The sequence below is a fragment of the Tursiops truncatus genome, chromosome 11 (genome assembly GCF_011762595.2).
Source record: "Tursiops truncatus isolate mTurTru1 chromosome 11, mTurTru1.mat.Y, whole genome shotgun sequence".
NCBI lineage: Eukaryota > Metazoa > Chordata > Mammalia > Artiodactyla > Delphinidae > Tursiops > Tursiops truncatus.
In genome coordinates, this window is record NC_047044.1 from 17745112 (window position 1) to 17757848 (window position 12737).

The 12737-nt window shown below is 44.3% G+C and overlaps 1 long non-coding RNA gene across 1 annotated transcript; it reads left to right on the plus strand.

The window, feature by feature from the left end:
* Nucleotides 1–13: 13 nt before the first annotated feature.
* On the plus strand, nt 14–6754 carry LOC141275752 (uncharacterized). The gene is made up of 3 exons (XR_012324036.1): nt 14–310; nt 569–735; nt 5390–6754. It is a non-coding gene; the product is annotated as an uncharacterized lncRNA (long non-coding RNA).
* The last annotated feature ends 5983 nt before the right edge of the window (nt 6755–12737 follow it).

Consider the following 12737-nt stretch of genomic DNA (forward strand, 5'->3'; position numbering starts at 1 on the left):
TATGGAGAGGAGCTGAAGGGAGAGGGCTGCCCAGACAGGACTGTGGCCTTTGATAGAAGGGAGGCAGCAAATCCACTGCTTCCGGCGGCAAAGGAACCAGGGAAATAAACGCCCCAGACCCACTCTCTTCCTGGCTTTGATTTCTTCCGCCATTGGCCAAACTCAGAAGTAGAGCTTGAGTCCTCCAGGTGGAAGACAGTGGTGGAAACAGGCTTAAGCAGAGGCGAGTTTGTGATTTAGGGCGTAGGAGACAGAGGGAAAAGCTATACATTGGATGGACCTGGAAAGTCAAAATGAAAGAGAAACTAAGGTGAGTAGCAGAGCAGGAACGGGGAAGATGGGGGCGGGAACAGGATGTACTGTGGATTTAGATGTGATAAGGCTGCTCGCTGAGTACCAGGATGTTCTCTGCTGGGTAAAAACCAGCGGCGGTTCAGCTTAGAGCAGAAGTGGCCTAAAACTATTGTGCTGGTTTCCAACTTCTCTTTGGAGCATTGCCCTAGGCCAGAGGTCAGCACACTTATTCTCAGAGGCACAGATGGTAAATATTTTAAGTTTTGCATCACAGCTACTCAACTGACACTGCAGTGGGAAAGCAGCCTCAGACAATACATAAATGAATCGTGTGGCTGTGCTCCAGGACGACTTTATTTATAAACACCGCGGGCCTGCCAGCCATCGTTTGCCAACCTCTGCGCGAGACACTTAAGAATTTTTTCATCATGTTGCCTTCAGGTAAACTTTTTTTAATTTAAAAAATTTTATTTATTTATTTATTTTTAAATTTTTTGGCCGTGTTGGGTCTTCATTGCTGGGCACAGGCTTTCTCTAGTTGCGGCGAGCGGGGGCTCCTCTTCATTGTGGTGCGCGGGCTTCTCATTGTCGTGGCTTCTCTTGTTACGGAGCTTAGGCTCTTGGTGCTTGGGCTCAGTAGTTATGGCACACAGGCTCAGTAGTTGTGGCTCATGGGCTTAGTTGCTCCGCGGCATGTGGGATCCTCCCAGACCAGGGATCGAACCCGTGTCCCCTGCATTGGCAGGCGGATTCTTAAACACTGCGCCACTAGGGAAGTCTCTTCAGGTAGACTTTTGATGCATCTGTTCAAATGGCCTTTCCCCAGTTCTGGCTTCTGACAGATAAACAATCTGGACTTCTTTCAGTGTGCCAGGAATGAATGAGTCAGTAGATTCTGCCTTAATTCCTATAGATGTCCAAGAAAGGAAGCATATGTAGCTGGCTGACCACTAACAAGGGACATGGGCAGGAATTTCCAGCTCCAATGTCTTCATTTCAAATATTTTCCTGAAAATATGTTAGGTTAAAGGGAGGTTTGCTTTTCATGCCAGGAACATACTCTAGTCTGGTGAAATGAAGATTAAGCTTGGAAATCACACAGACCTGAGTTTAAAGCCAGTCACTTACTGGCGGTTTGACCTTGCTGAACTATCTTTCTCATCTGTAGAATGAAGGTATTCCTGACCTCATAGGTAGCAATAGCTATTATTATTATGAGGAGTTACAAAATATGTTCCTATTTAGAGCTTTTTTCTCTCTTGCTCTTTTCTACTGCCCTCTTGAAGAATATTGGTTCTTAAAGTTTGTTCCCAACCTACAGGTTTTTCACTTGGGTTCTCTAAATGCTCCTTGAGCAAAGCCAGAATAGATCCCAGACAATTTATAAATTGATGGAGACACTTTTTTTTCATGGAAAGGCATTTTATTTTAAATATAACAGTGTGTACACGGCAATCCCAAACTCCCAATTTATCTCTCCCCTCCACCCTTCCCCGCCCTGCAACCACAAATTCGTTCTCTAAGTCTGTGAGTCTACTGGAGATCTTTTGTTTGCAAGCAATAGAAACTGAATTCAAACTAATGTAAGGGGAGAAAAAGAAAGGTGGGGTAATTTATTGGATACTGGAATTGTTCTCAGAAGAAGCATAACAATTCAGCCTCAGGAAAGCATGGATTTCAGTAATTGAACTCATATTCTCTCTCTCTCTCCCCCTTTCTCTGCATTTCTTTTCCTGTGTGGACAAGTATTTTCTTTTTTTAATTAATTAATTTATTTATTTATTTTTGGCTGTGTTGGGTCTTCGTTGCTGCGCGCGGGCTTTCTCTAGTTGTGGCGAGCGGGGGCTACTCTTCGTTGCGGTGCGTGGGCTTCTCATCGCGGTGGCTTCTCTTGTTGCGGAGCACGGGCTCTAGGCGTGCGGGCTTCAGTAGTTGTGGCTCGCGAGCTCTAGAGCGCAGGCTCAGTGGTTGTGGCTCACGGGCTTAGTTGCTCCGCGGCATGTGGGATCTTCCCGGACCAGGGCTCGAACCCGTGTCCCCTGCCTTGGCAGGCAGACTCAACCTCTGCTCCACCAGGGAAGCCCCTGAACGAGTATTTTTTATACTCCAAGGGAGGTGCCTGTTGAGAACTCTCAGTCACATCACAGCTTCGCCACCTAAGAGGAGAGGAAAGTTCTTTGCTTCTTCTTCCCCTAGAGCTATATTTTAAAACCCCATGAAAGGGTCCTGTCTGTCCTGACTTGGGTTGCGTGCCCCTTCCTCGAGCTAATTGCCGTGGCAGTGGAGGTGAGGTACTATGATCTGCTGAGCTTGTGTCAAGTACGCACGCACATCATCTGATTGGCCGCACCCACTCGGACCACATGGTTGGAGTGGGGGAAGAGCAGTGTCTCCAGGGAAGAAGAGTGATGTTACCTGAAGAAGCATGGAAAGGTGTGCTGGGCAGAGAGATGCGTGCTATATTCGCTGGCCATGTCTGCTCTATTAACCATATCAACATAGCAATTTTTCTAAGTGCCTGCCATGATTACAGTGCTAAGATCCTTAGACTGAGCTACAGGACATATGTGAGCACATGACTCCCACCCTATCGTTGGGGGTGGGTGGATGGGGGCAGGTATCTGTTAGAGGAGTGGTCTGTGAACAGGACATCTGGGATCAGTTTAGTATGAGGTATAAGGTAAGAGATTCTACCTAATAGTTTTCCAAATGATCACGCTAGACCCATTAAAGTTCGATTCTTGTGTCATAAATTTTTTTTCAGTTGAAAATTTAAAAAATGGAAGTCCAGTTCACATCTCCCTTTTTTGACTCCTCTGGCTGTTTCTCTGTGCTTCCCCTCTTCCCTGGCTCTCTCCGGGATACTATGTCTCGCTAACTATAAGCTTTGTAATGATTTCTTTTGCACAGCATATCACCTGGGGCGGTAGAGAGGTGGATGTTTATATTAACTCAGATGAAAGACGATGACAAGCAGTATCACAATGAGCAAAATTAACCTCCCTTTTGTGGTTATTATGTCTGGGGCCGTACTAGACACAGGATGTGTTACTCAAGACTTAAATTCAAGGGACAAAAACCCAGCTAGTACCAAGTGAAGTAAGTCAGACAGAGAAAGACAAATATTATATGATATCACGTATATGAGGAATCTATAAAATACTATGAATGAACTTATTTACAAAACAGAAGCAGACTCACAGACATAGAAAACAAGCTTATGGCTACCAAAGGGGAAGGGGGGCGTCGAGAGGGATAAGTTGGGAGTGTGGGATTAACAGATGCACGTTACCATACATAAACTAGATAAACAAGGATTTACTGTATAGCACAGGGAACTATATTCAATATCTGATAATAAACTATAATGGAAAAGAATCAGGAAAAAAAGAATATGGATATATACACATATATGTATAATCAAATCACTTTGCTGTACACCTGAAACTAACACCATATTGTAAATCAACTATATCTCAATGAAAAAAAGGAAGTAAAGTAAATTTAAAGAAGAAAAAAAGAACCAGCTAGTACTAAGTTGATGACTAGTACTAAGTTGACAAAAAGTTAGACAAAACGGAGAATGAGAAACTAGAACCCTGCAGAGACCCTCCCCTGCTTCTCTGCGTGTGTGCTGGCTTTCTCTGAAGGGCTGGGGGCCAGGAAGTTGCCAGGCCAGCTCCTCCCAGCTTGACACCAGACAGAGGCAGACACTTGCTCTCCTGGTGTCAAGTTTACAAGCCTGGGTAAGGGTTCTTACTTGGGATAGGTTGGAGGTTGAACCAGCATCAGTGGCCAAGACTGAGACTTGTCTTCGGAGGTCAGGCAGGTCACATAAAGGGAAGGGATAGCCTGGTAGAAGCCTGGGGTTGGTGGGGCCTGGAGCAAGTGAAAGAAGCCATCACCCCCAAATGACTTAAATTCCTCCCTTCCCATTCCAAACTTTGAATAAGTGAAATAAAAATATGTGTGCTGGGGACTTCCCTGGTGGTGCAGTGGTTAAGAATCCACCTGCCAGTGCAGGGGACACGGGTTTGAGCCCTGGTCCGGGAAGATCCCACATGCTGCAGAGCAACTAAGCCCATGAGCCACAACTACTGAGCCTGCGCGCCACAACTACTGAAGCCCGTGGGCCTAGAGCCCAAGCTCTGCAGCAAGAGAAGCCACCGCAGTGAGAAGCCCGCGCACCGCAACGAGAGTAGCCCCCGCTCGCCGCAACTAGAGAAAGCCTGTGCGCAGCAACGAAGACCCAATGCAGGGCTTCCCTGGTGGCGCAGTGGTTGGGAGTCCGCCTGCCGATGCAGGGGACACGGGTTCGTGCCCCCGGTCCGGGAAGATCCCACATGCCGCGGAGCGGCTGGGCCCGTGAGCCGTGGCCGCCGAGCCTGCGCGTCCGGAGCACAGGCTCCGCAGCAGGAGAGGTCACAACAGTGAGAGGCCCGAACCAATGCAGCCAAAAATGAATAAATAAAATAAATAAATTTATAAAAAAACAAATATGTGTGCTGCCTCTAAAGGCCATACTGGCTGGGGAGGAGTTTGCAACCTTTGGGCTAGAAGGCCTCAAGAATGTCTTAGCAATTGTGCAAATGAATCTGTGACTTTGATCATAAGCAAATCAAAGTGGGAGGAGTCTTTCCAGCCAGGAAAACACTACTTCCCAGAAGGATAATGAAGGGGGGGATGTGCCAGGTTGGAAGAAGCTGCAAAGCATCCTTCCCTTTACATTTCATAAAACTCAGCGACTTCCCAGAGTGAGGTCATAAATGCCTTTAAAAAAATTTTTTTATCACCCTAGGTTCAGAAAATTCAGTCACGTAAGTTCAGTCTATGCTTATAGTTTTGTATCCTTTGGTTGGATTGGGTTCTCACTGGACTCAGTCAGGGTCAAGTCAAAGGCATGATGGTGGAAGGGTTTCTGACTCTGAGGCAGGGGAAGTTCAAGGGCCTTGGAGTCAGGGCATAGTAACCTGCACAGAGGCGGCGCATTAGCTTTGTCCAGGCGCTTGTTGGAGGTGAGGGAGTTGGGGCTGGGGCGGGGCGGGGGCGTGGTCACTCATTTGATAATTTGTTCATTTAGTAAACTTTCTTTCAGCTTTGAGCCAGGTACTGTTCTAGGGTGGGTGATGAACAAGATGGACGTGGTCCGGCTCTCACAGAATCTACATTCCAGAGGAGGATATGCTTTAATGAACAAGATGGATATCACTCGAAGGCTTGAACTTGGAGGATCAGGAAGGCTTCCTGGAGGGGGTGATATCTAAATTCTGGAGGATATGTAAGCAGCAGCCAGGCAAATGGCAATGGGTGAGAGGTCAGTGGCCCAAACTTCCCAGGTGGAATTAACTATTATGCCAACCAAGAACGTGCTTAGGGACCAGCAAAGCGAGGATATCAGAAAATGAGGGGGAACATTTTTTTGGAAAGAATTCGACATTGAAAAACATATTAAAGTGCCCATTTTGGAGAAAGCAAAAACTCTGTGGGACTGCCATCCATGTATTTTTCAGCGAAGCCTCCTTTTTATTTTGAATTAGATGTGGGACACATGCGTCATAATCTTTTTGGTGCTTAGGGCCACTGAAGGTTCTCAGGAGCTGTCCTGGACCAAGGGGTGGGAGGGAGGTCTGTGACCTCCCATTTCTTCCCTTCCAGGTACCTCCCTCAGCTGGTCCTTCCCCTCCAGGGCTCAGCCTGCCTACTCACACCTCTCTTGTAGAACCATTCCCTAGTGTGCCTATTAAAATTCACTGCCTTCATATTCCTTCCCCCCTGCACCTCTAATCCACAGCGACATGGGTGTTAATGATCACATAGCATATACATTACTCCCATAACTGAGTAAACTAGATAACCTTTAAAGATGGCCTGATTCCACTGTAATAAAGAATATTAATAACAGTCAATGACTACTCATAGTCATTCTTAATTTTGATTTCTTTTTCAGTTATCCCCCATCTCAATAATTAGAACAACAATAATGGCTAACAGTTTGGGCCATTATTCAACGGTTCTCTTGTTGAAGAGAGTGACCAGCAGCTGAGTGACCTTGGAGGCACAGGCTACATAATCTCTGTGTGCCCCCATCTCCTTATCTGCAGAGTGATGCTTTTCCTCATCCATTTTGGAGATAACAGTCTAACTCTTAAGGTTGTTGCAAGGCATGAGTTAGTATAAGTTTAGAGTCTGCCTACAACATAGTTTTTCCCCAATTTTTTCTACTACTAACAGAGCTCTTCTGAATTGCTTGTTACCTAATTATTATATTATTACCTGCATCACAAATTATTTCCTTATGATACATTTATTGACTAGAAGGGTAAGAACATCTTAAAGGCTGCTAATGCACACTGACTAATTGCTTTCTAGAAAGCTTCCCATCACTGGTGTATGGGAACAGCCATCTCACCACACCTTCATATTCATCTTTGTTGTAAAATTCGTAGCTTATTTGATAGGTTTCGCCTTCCTTTGATTTCTTTTAAAAAATAAATTTATTTATTTATTTATTTTTGGCTGTGTTGGGTATTCGTTGCTGTGCCTGGGCTTTCTCTAGTTGCGGCGAGCGGGGGCTACTCTTCGTTGCGGTGCCCAGGCTGGTGCGGTGACATACCGCGGTGCTTACCGCAAGACATACGGTAAGATTATAGCCAAGAATGCGGTGCTTCTCATTGTGGTGGCTTCTCTTGTTGCGGAGCACGGGCTGTAGGTGCCCGGTCTTCAGCAGTTATGGCACTCAGGCTCAGGAGTTGTGGCTCGCGGACTCTAGAGCACAGGCTCAGTAGTTGTGGCGCCCAGGCTTAGTTGCTCCGTGGCATGTGGGTTCTTCCTGGACCAGGGCTCAAACCTGTGTCCACTGCATTGGCAGGTGGATTCTTAACCACTGTGCCACCAGGGAAGTCCCTCCTTCCTTTGATTTGAGGGTAAAGCTTTTTTAATAACCCCCACGTTTAATAGCCATTTGTATTTTTTCTTTTATGAGTTTTCTATTTTATGTCCTTTGCTCATCTTTCTATTGGACATGTGTTTTTTTCTTATCAATTTGTATGTGCTTCATACATAAAGATATTAACAATGGGTAGGATTTTTTAAATAACAATTTTATTGTGATATCATTTACCTACCATACTATTCAACCATTTGAAGTGTACAATTCGAGGGACTTCCCTTATGGTCCAGTGGTTAAGACTCTGCACTCCCAATGCAGGGGGCCCGGGGTTCAATCCCTGGTCGGGGAACTAAGATCCCACATGCTGCACGGTGCGGCCAAAAAAATAAATAAACAAAAAGACACCCATTTTTTTAAAAATTAAAAAAAAATAAAGTGTACAATTACATGGTTTTTAGTATGTTGACAGATTTGTGCAACAAATCAATTTTAGAACATTTTCATCACCTCAAAAAGAAACCCCGTGCCCTGTAACTATCACCCCTCGTTCTCCCACCCCCTCCTGGAGTCCTAAGCGATCAGTTGACCTCTGTCTCTGTGGATTTGCCTGTTCGGTACATTTACTATAAATGAAATCGCATACTCCAGGGTCTTTTAGGGCTGCCTTCGTGCACTTAGATAATGTTTTCAAGGTTCATCCATATTGTAGCACGTATCAGGACTTCATTCCTTTGTTGTTTTTTTTTGTTTTTTTTTTTTGCGGTACGCGGGTCTCTCACTGTTGTGGCCTCTCCTGTTGTGGAGCACAGGCTCTGGACGTGCAGGCCCAGCGGCCATGGCTCACGGGCCCAGCCGCTCCGCGGCATGTGGGATCTTCCCGGACCGGGGCACGAACCCGTGTCCCCTGCATCGGCAGGCGGACTCTCAACCACTGCGCCATCAGGGAAGCCCCTTCATTCCTTTTTAAGGCTGAATCATGTTTATCCATTCGTCAATTGATGGGCACTTGAATTATTTCCACTTTTTGGCTCTATGAATAATACTGCTATGAAGCTTCACGTACAAGCTTTTGTGTGGATTTTTTTTTTCCTTTTCCTTAGGTATGCACCTAGGAGTGGAATGGTTGGGTCAAAGCTTAACTCTGTGTTTAACTGTTTGAGGAACTGCCAAGCTGTTCTCCACAATGGCTGCACCATTTTACATTCCCACCAGCAGTGTAAGAAGGTTCTGATTTCCCCATCCTCAATGACATCTGTTATTAGCTGTCTTTCTGATTATAGCCAAACTAATGGGTGTGAAGTAGTATCACATTGTGGTTTTCGTTTGCATTTCCCTCATGATTAATGATGTTGAGCATCTTTTCACGTGCTTATTGGCCACCTGTATGTCTTCTCAGAGAAACGTCTATTCAGATCTTGTAAATGAGTAGGATTTTTATAAGAGAGATTAGGGCCAGAATGAATCTGCAGTGGGGCGAGACTAAGAGGGAGTCCTAGACTTGGCTCTGCCACCACTAGCTGGGTGATTTTTGGGTTTCTTAAACTCTGAGCCTGCTTTCATTTCTTTTAAATGGGGATAATAATACCTACCTCACAAAGTCTTTGTGTGGCTGAAATGAGAAAACATGTGTGAATCATTTATTGGAGTACACGATACACAGTAAACACACAGTAAGTGGCAGGTATTTTCATGATTTCTAGAAGGTAATAACATGATACGAGCTGTGTGTCAGTAAGATTAATCTGGACCTGTCACAGTAAATAGATCACAGAGAGACTGCAGACAGGGCCGCAAGTTCAGAGACTACAACAGTTTATGCAAAAGCAAACAAAATGAGAAAAAGATGTTTTTTGGCTATCCTTCCTATTAAAGACAATTTCCCCTCCAGTCCTTGGCCTGGGCAGCCCTAGAAAGGAGAGGGATATTGTTGCTTTTTCAGGTTGATCAAAGAATGTTTTAATCATCTTCGTATATTAATTCATCTAATCCGTGTGGAACTAGAGATGAATGTATTTTGAATATTTTGATTAACACTTCATAATAACTTGAGGAATTTTAAATATGTTTATTAACTCTGTTTCTCTGGAGAAAGATGACACATGATGCTTTGGTAATTTCAGGGTCATTTATATTATCAATTAAGATGCAGATCTTCCTTGATTTATGATGGGGTTACGTCCTGATAAACCCATTGGAAATTGAAAATACTGTAAGTTGAAATGCATTTAATATACCTCACCTACCGAACCTCACAGCTTAGCCTAAGCTACTTTAAACATGCTCAGAACACTTATATTAGCGTACAGTTGGGCAAAATCATCTAACATAAAGCCTATTTTATGATAAAGTATTGAATATCTCATGTAATTTATTGAATACTATACTGAAAGTGAAAAATAGAGTGGTTGTATGGGGACAGAAAGGTGGTAAGTGTACTGGTTTTTACCCTCATGATCTCATGGCTGACTGGGAGCTGTGGCTTGCTACCACTGCCCAGCATCCTGAGAGTATTACACCAAATATCATCAGCCTGGGAAATGATCAAAACTCAAAATTTGGGGAATTCCCTAGTGGTCCAGTGTTTAGGGCTCCACGCTTCCATTGCAGGGGGCATGGGTTCGATCCCTGGTCAGGGAACTAAGATCAGGAGAGCCACATGGCCAAAACAAAAAACAAAAAAACAACAAAAAAAACCCCTCAAAATTTGAAGTACAATTTCTACTGACTGTATATTGCTTTTGCACCATTGCAAAGTTGAAAATCATAAGTGGAAACTTTTAGACCACCTGTACAGTGTTATCCAATGCCTGCTCATGAATTCATTCCTTACGTATTTACGGAGCCCCTACTATGTGCAGACACTGTTCCAGGTCCTGATTATACAGCAGTGAACACAAGGTCTTTGCACTCAAGGAGTGTATATTGTAATAAGTTGAAATGTTAAAAATCCATTCATTCGGGGCTTCCCTGGTGGCGCAGTGGTTGAGAGTCCGCCTGCCGATGCAGGGGACACGGGTTCGTGCCCCAGTCCAGGAAGATCCCACATGCCGTGGAGCGGCTGGGCCCGTGAGCCATGGCCGCTGAGCCTGCGCATCCGGAGCCTGTGCTCCGCAATGGGAGAGGCCACAACAGTGAGAGGCCTGAGTACAGAAAAAAAAAAAAAAAAAAAAAAAAAAAGAAATCCATCCATTCATTCAACAAATATTTTTTGAATATGCTACTATGTGCTTGGGATGCATGGGTGAACCAAACAAGCAAAACTCCTTGTCCTCATAGAGCTTACATTCTAGCAGGAAGAGACACAAAACATAAACAAAATAAATAAGGAAGCTCTACAGTATGTCAGAAGGTGATAAGTGTTACTAAAAATAATAATAATAATAAAGCAGTTAAGGGAAAGTGGGGGTAGGGAACTGGAATTGCAATTTTTAGATAAGTGATCAGGTTGGTGTAAGAAACGGAAGGAGGTGAGAGAGTGAGCTCTGTGGATATCAGAAGGAAGAATGTGCTACGCGGATGGAATAGCAAATGCAAAGGCCCTGAGGCAGGAGCATTCCTGCCAGAAATAAGGACAAAAGGAAGTGGAGTGAGCAAAGGAGAAAATAGGATATGAAGTTAGAGGGGGAGTGGAGAGGAAATAAGATTGTAGATGCCATAGGGCCTTGTCTGATCTTCATGTCTGAAAGAAACAAAAAGTGCAGAATATATTTCTTGCTAAGCAAAGGACAGCTGTATTATAAGGCAGAGTATCTCTGAACAGAGAAGTCTTTGGTCTTATATAGTGTTTCAGGAAGTGTGGGGTTCAGAGACTGGCACTTTTAGAAGCTGGACTGTTCAGAGACGAATTGACCTTTAGAGAAGAAAGCAGGATTACTGGAGTGTGGCTATGGCTCATCGGCTAACTTTCTGAAGTCAGGGGTTGTCACTGATTGGGAGGTTGTCATAGATTGATTAAAAAAGATTCTGGTGGTTGCTTGTTTCATGGCCAGAAAACGATTAATCTTTTCCTTTGTTCAACTTGGAATGAACAACCTTGTCACTCTCTGCTTGCAAGACTACTGTAAAGTCTTTTGTCTTTTACTCTGAGGAGAATGGGGAGGTACTGGAGGATTTCTGAGCAGAGGGGTGACAGCATCTGACTTCTGCTTTCGGGGGATGAGTCTGGCTGCTGTGTAGGCCGGGGCGGAAGCAGGGGGACAAGTTTGGAGATCACTGCAGTTGCCCTGCTGAGAGGAGATGCAATGAGAAGTGCTCCTATTTTGGATATATTGATAGACAACAACCAACCAAGACAATCCAATGAGGTTAAGTATATTGGAGCGAACATAATAATACTTATTATTATGAGTGGATGACATTATAGGGTGGGGCTTTTAAAGAGGTCAGGGGTCAGGGAAAACCTCCAGTGGGTCTAGAAGCTGGTGAGGTGGGGCAGTGGTGACAGGCATAGCTGGGGTGGGAGAGGGAAGCTGAAGCCCTATCCTTCCAGGCCTTCAGGGCAGAGAATGGATGGAGAGGATAGGGGCAAGAGTAGACTAGGAAGTTGGAAACGGAGACAATACTATAACAGACACTGTCATCAGGGGAATTTATGAAGTGAGACCTCATTAAAGTAATAAAGTAAAATCCAACTGAGAAGTCTTCATTGTGCTGGGGATTCTGTTTTGATGTTTGCTGAATGATGACTCATATATAGTGGTATAAATTAAGGGGCAGCTGTGGTGTACGGATTAGGGAGGGGAAAAAAGACAATCACCTATCCTTTGACCTTTAATACAAAGTCTAGATTAGTCTAGAGAATGTCTTTTCGAAGACATTAAATTGTGATCCACATCCCTCTCTTTCACCATGTCATCATGAAAAATGGTTAATGTTTATTGGGGGACTCCTGAACACAGGTATTAAAGGCACAGAGAACATAGGTTGTCATGGCAGGTTAACTGGGATTCAACTGCAGAGGGGTGTGGGCTGGGTCTCCAGTCTCCTAGAGTCAGCTTCCAGGGTAAGGAGAGTGCCTTATTTACCTCTGTAGCCCTGAGGCGCCTAGCACAGTGACTGGTAGACAGTAGGGGCTGAACAATCCTTTGTTGACTCGAAATTAAGCATGTAGATTATTAGATCAATGGCACTGAAATAAAACCCTATTAATGCAGGGAAAGTCGTCAGTTATCTTTGCATCTTTTGATTCATCATCCATTGTGTGGATTTGTCATACTTCTTCCAGTTCTACTACTTCCTTTTTTACATTTCCTGCCTTTGAGTACATCATTTCACTCCTAAAACTCCACTTTATGGGTAGTGGTAGAGAAAGGGAGGAGTTAAACACAGGCCAACATTATTTCTTTTCTGCAAATAACAGTTTTTAAAAGTTTGATGGAGATTGAAATTCATGTGATACAAAGCCAATTTAAGCTAATGGGCCAACTTTTCTTAGGGCTTTCTCTGTACATTTACTCTAAGTGAATTCCAAACAATCCTAAGAAGTAGCCAGTATTACTCCCATTGTAGAGGTGAGGAAACTGTCACGGAGAGGTCAAGAACCTTGGCCAGGGTC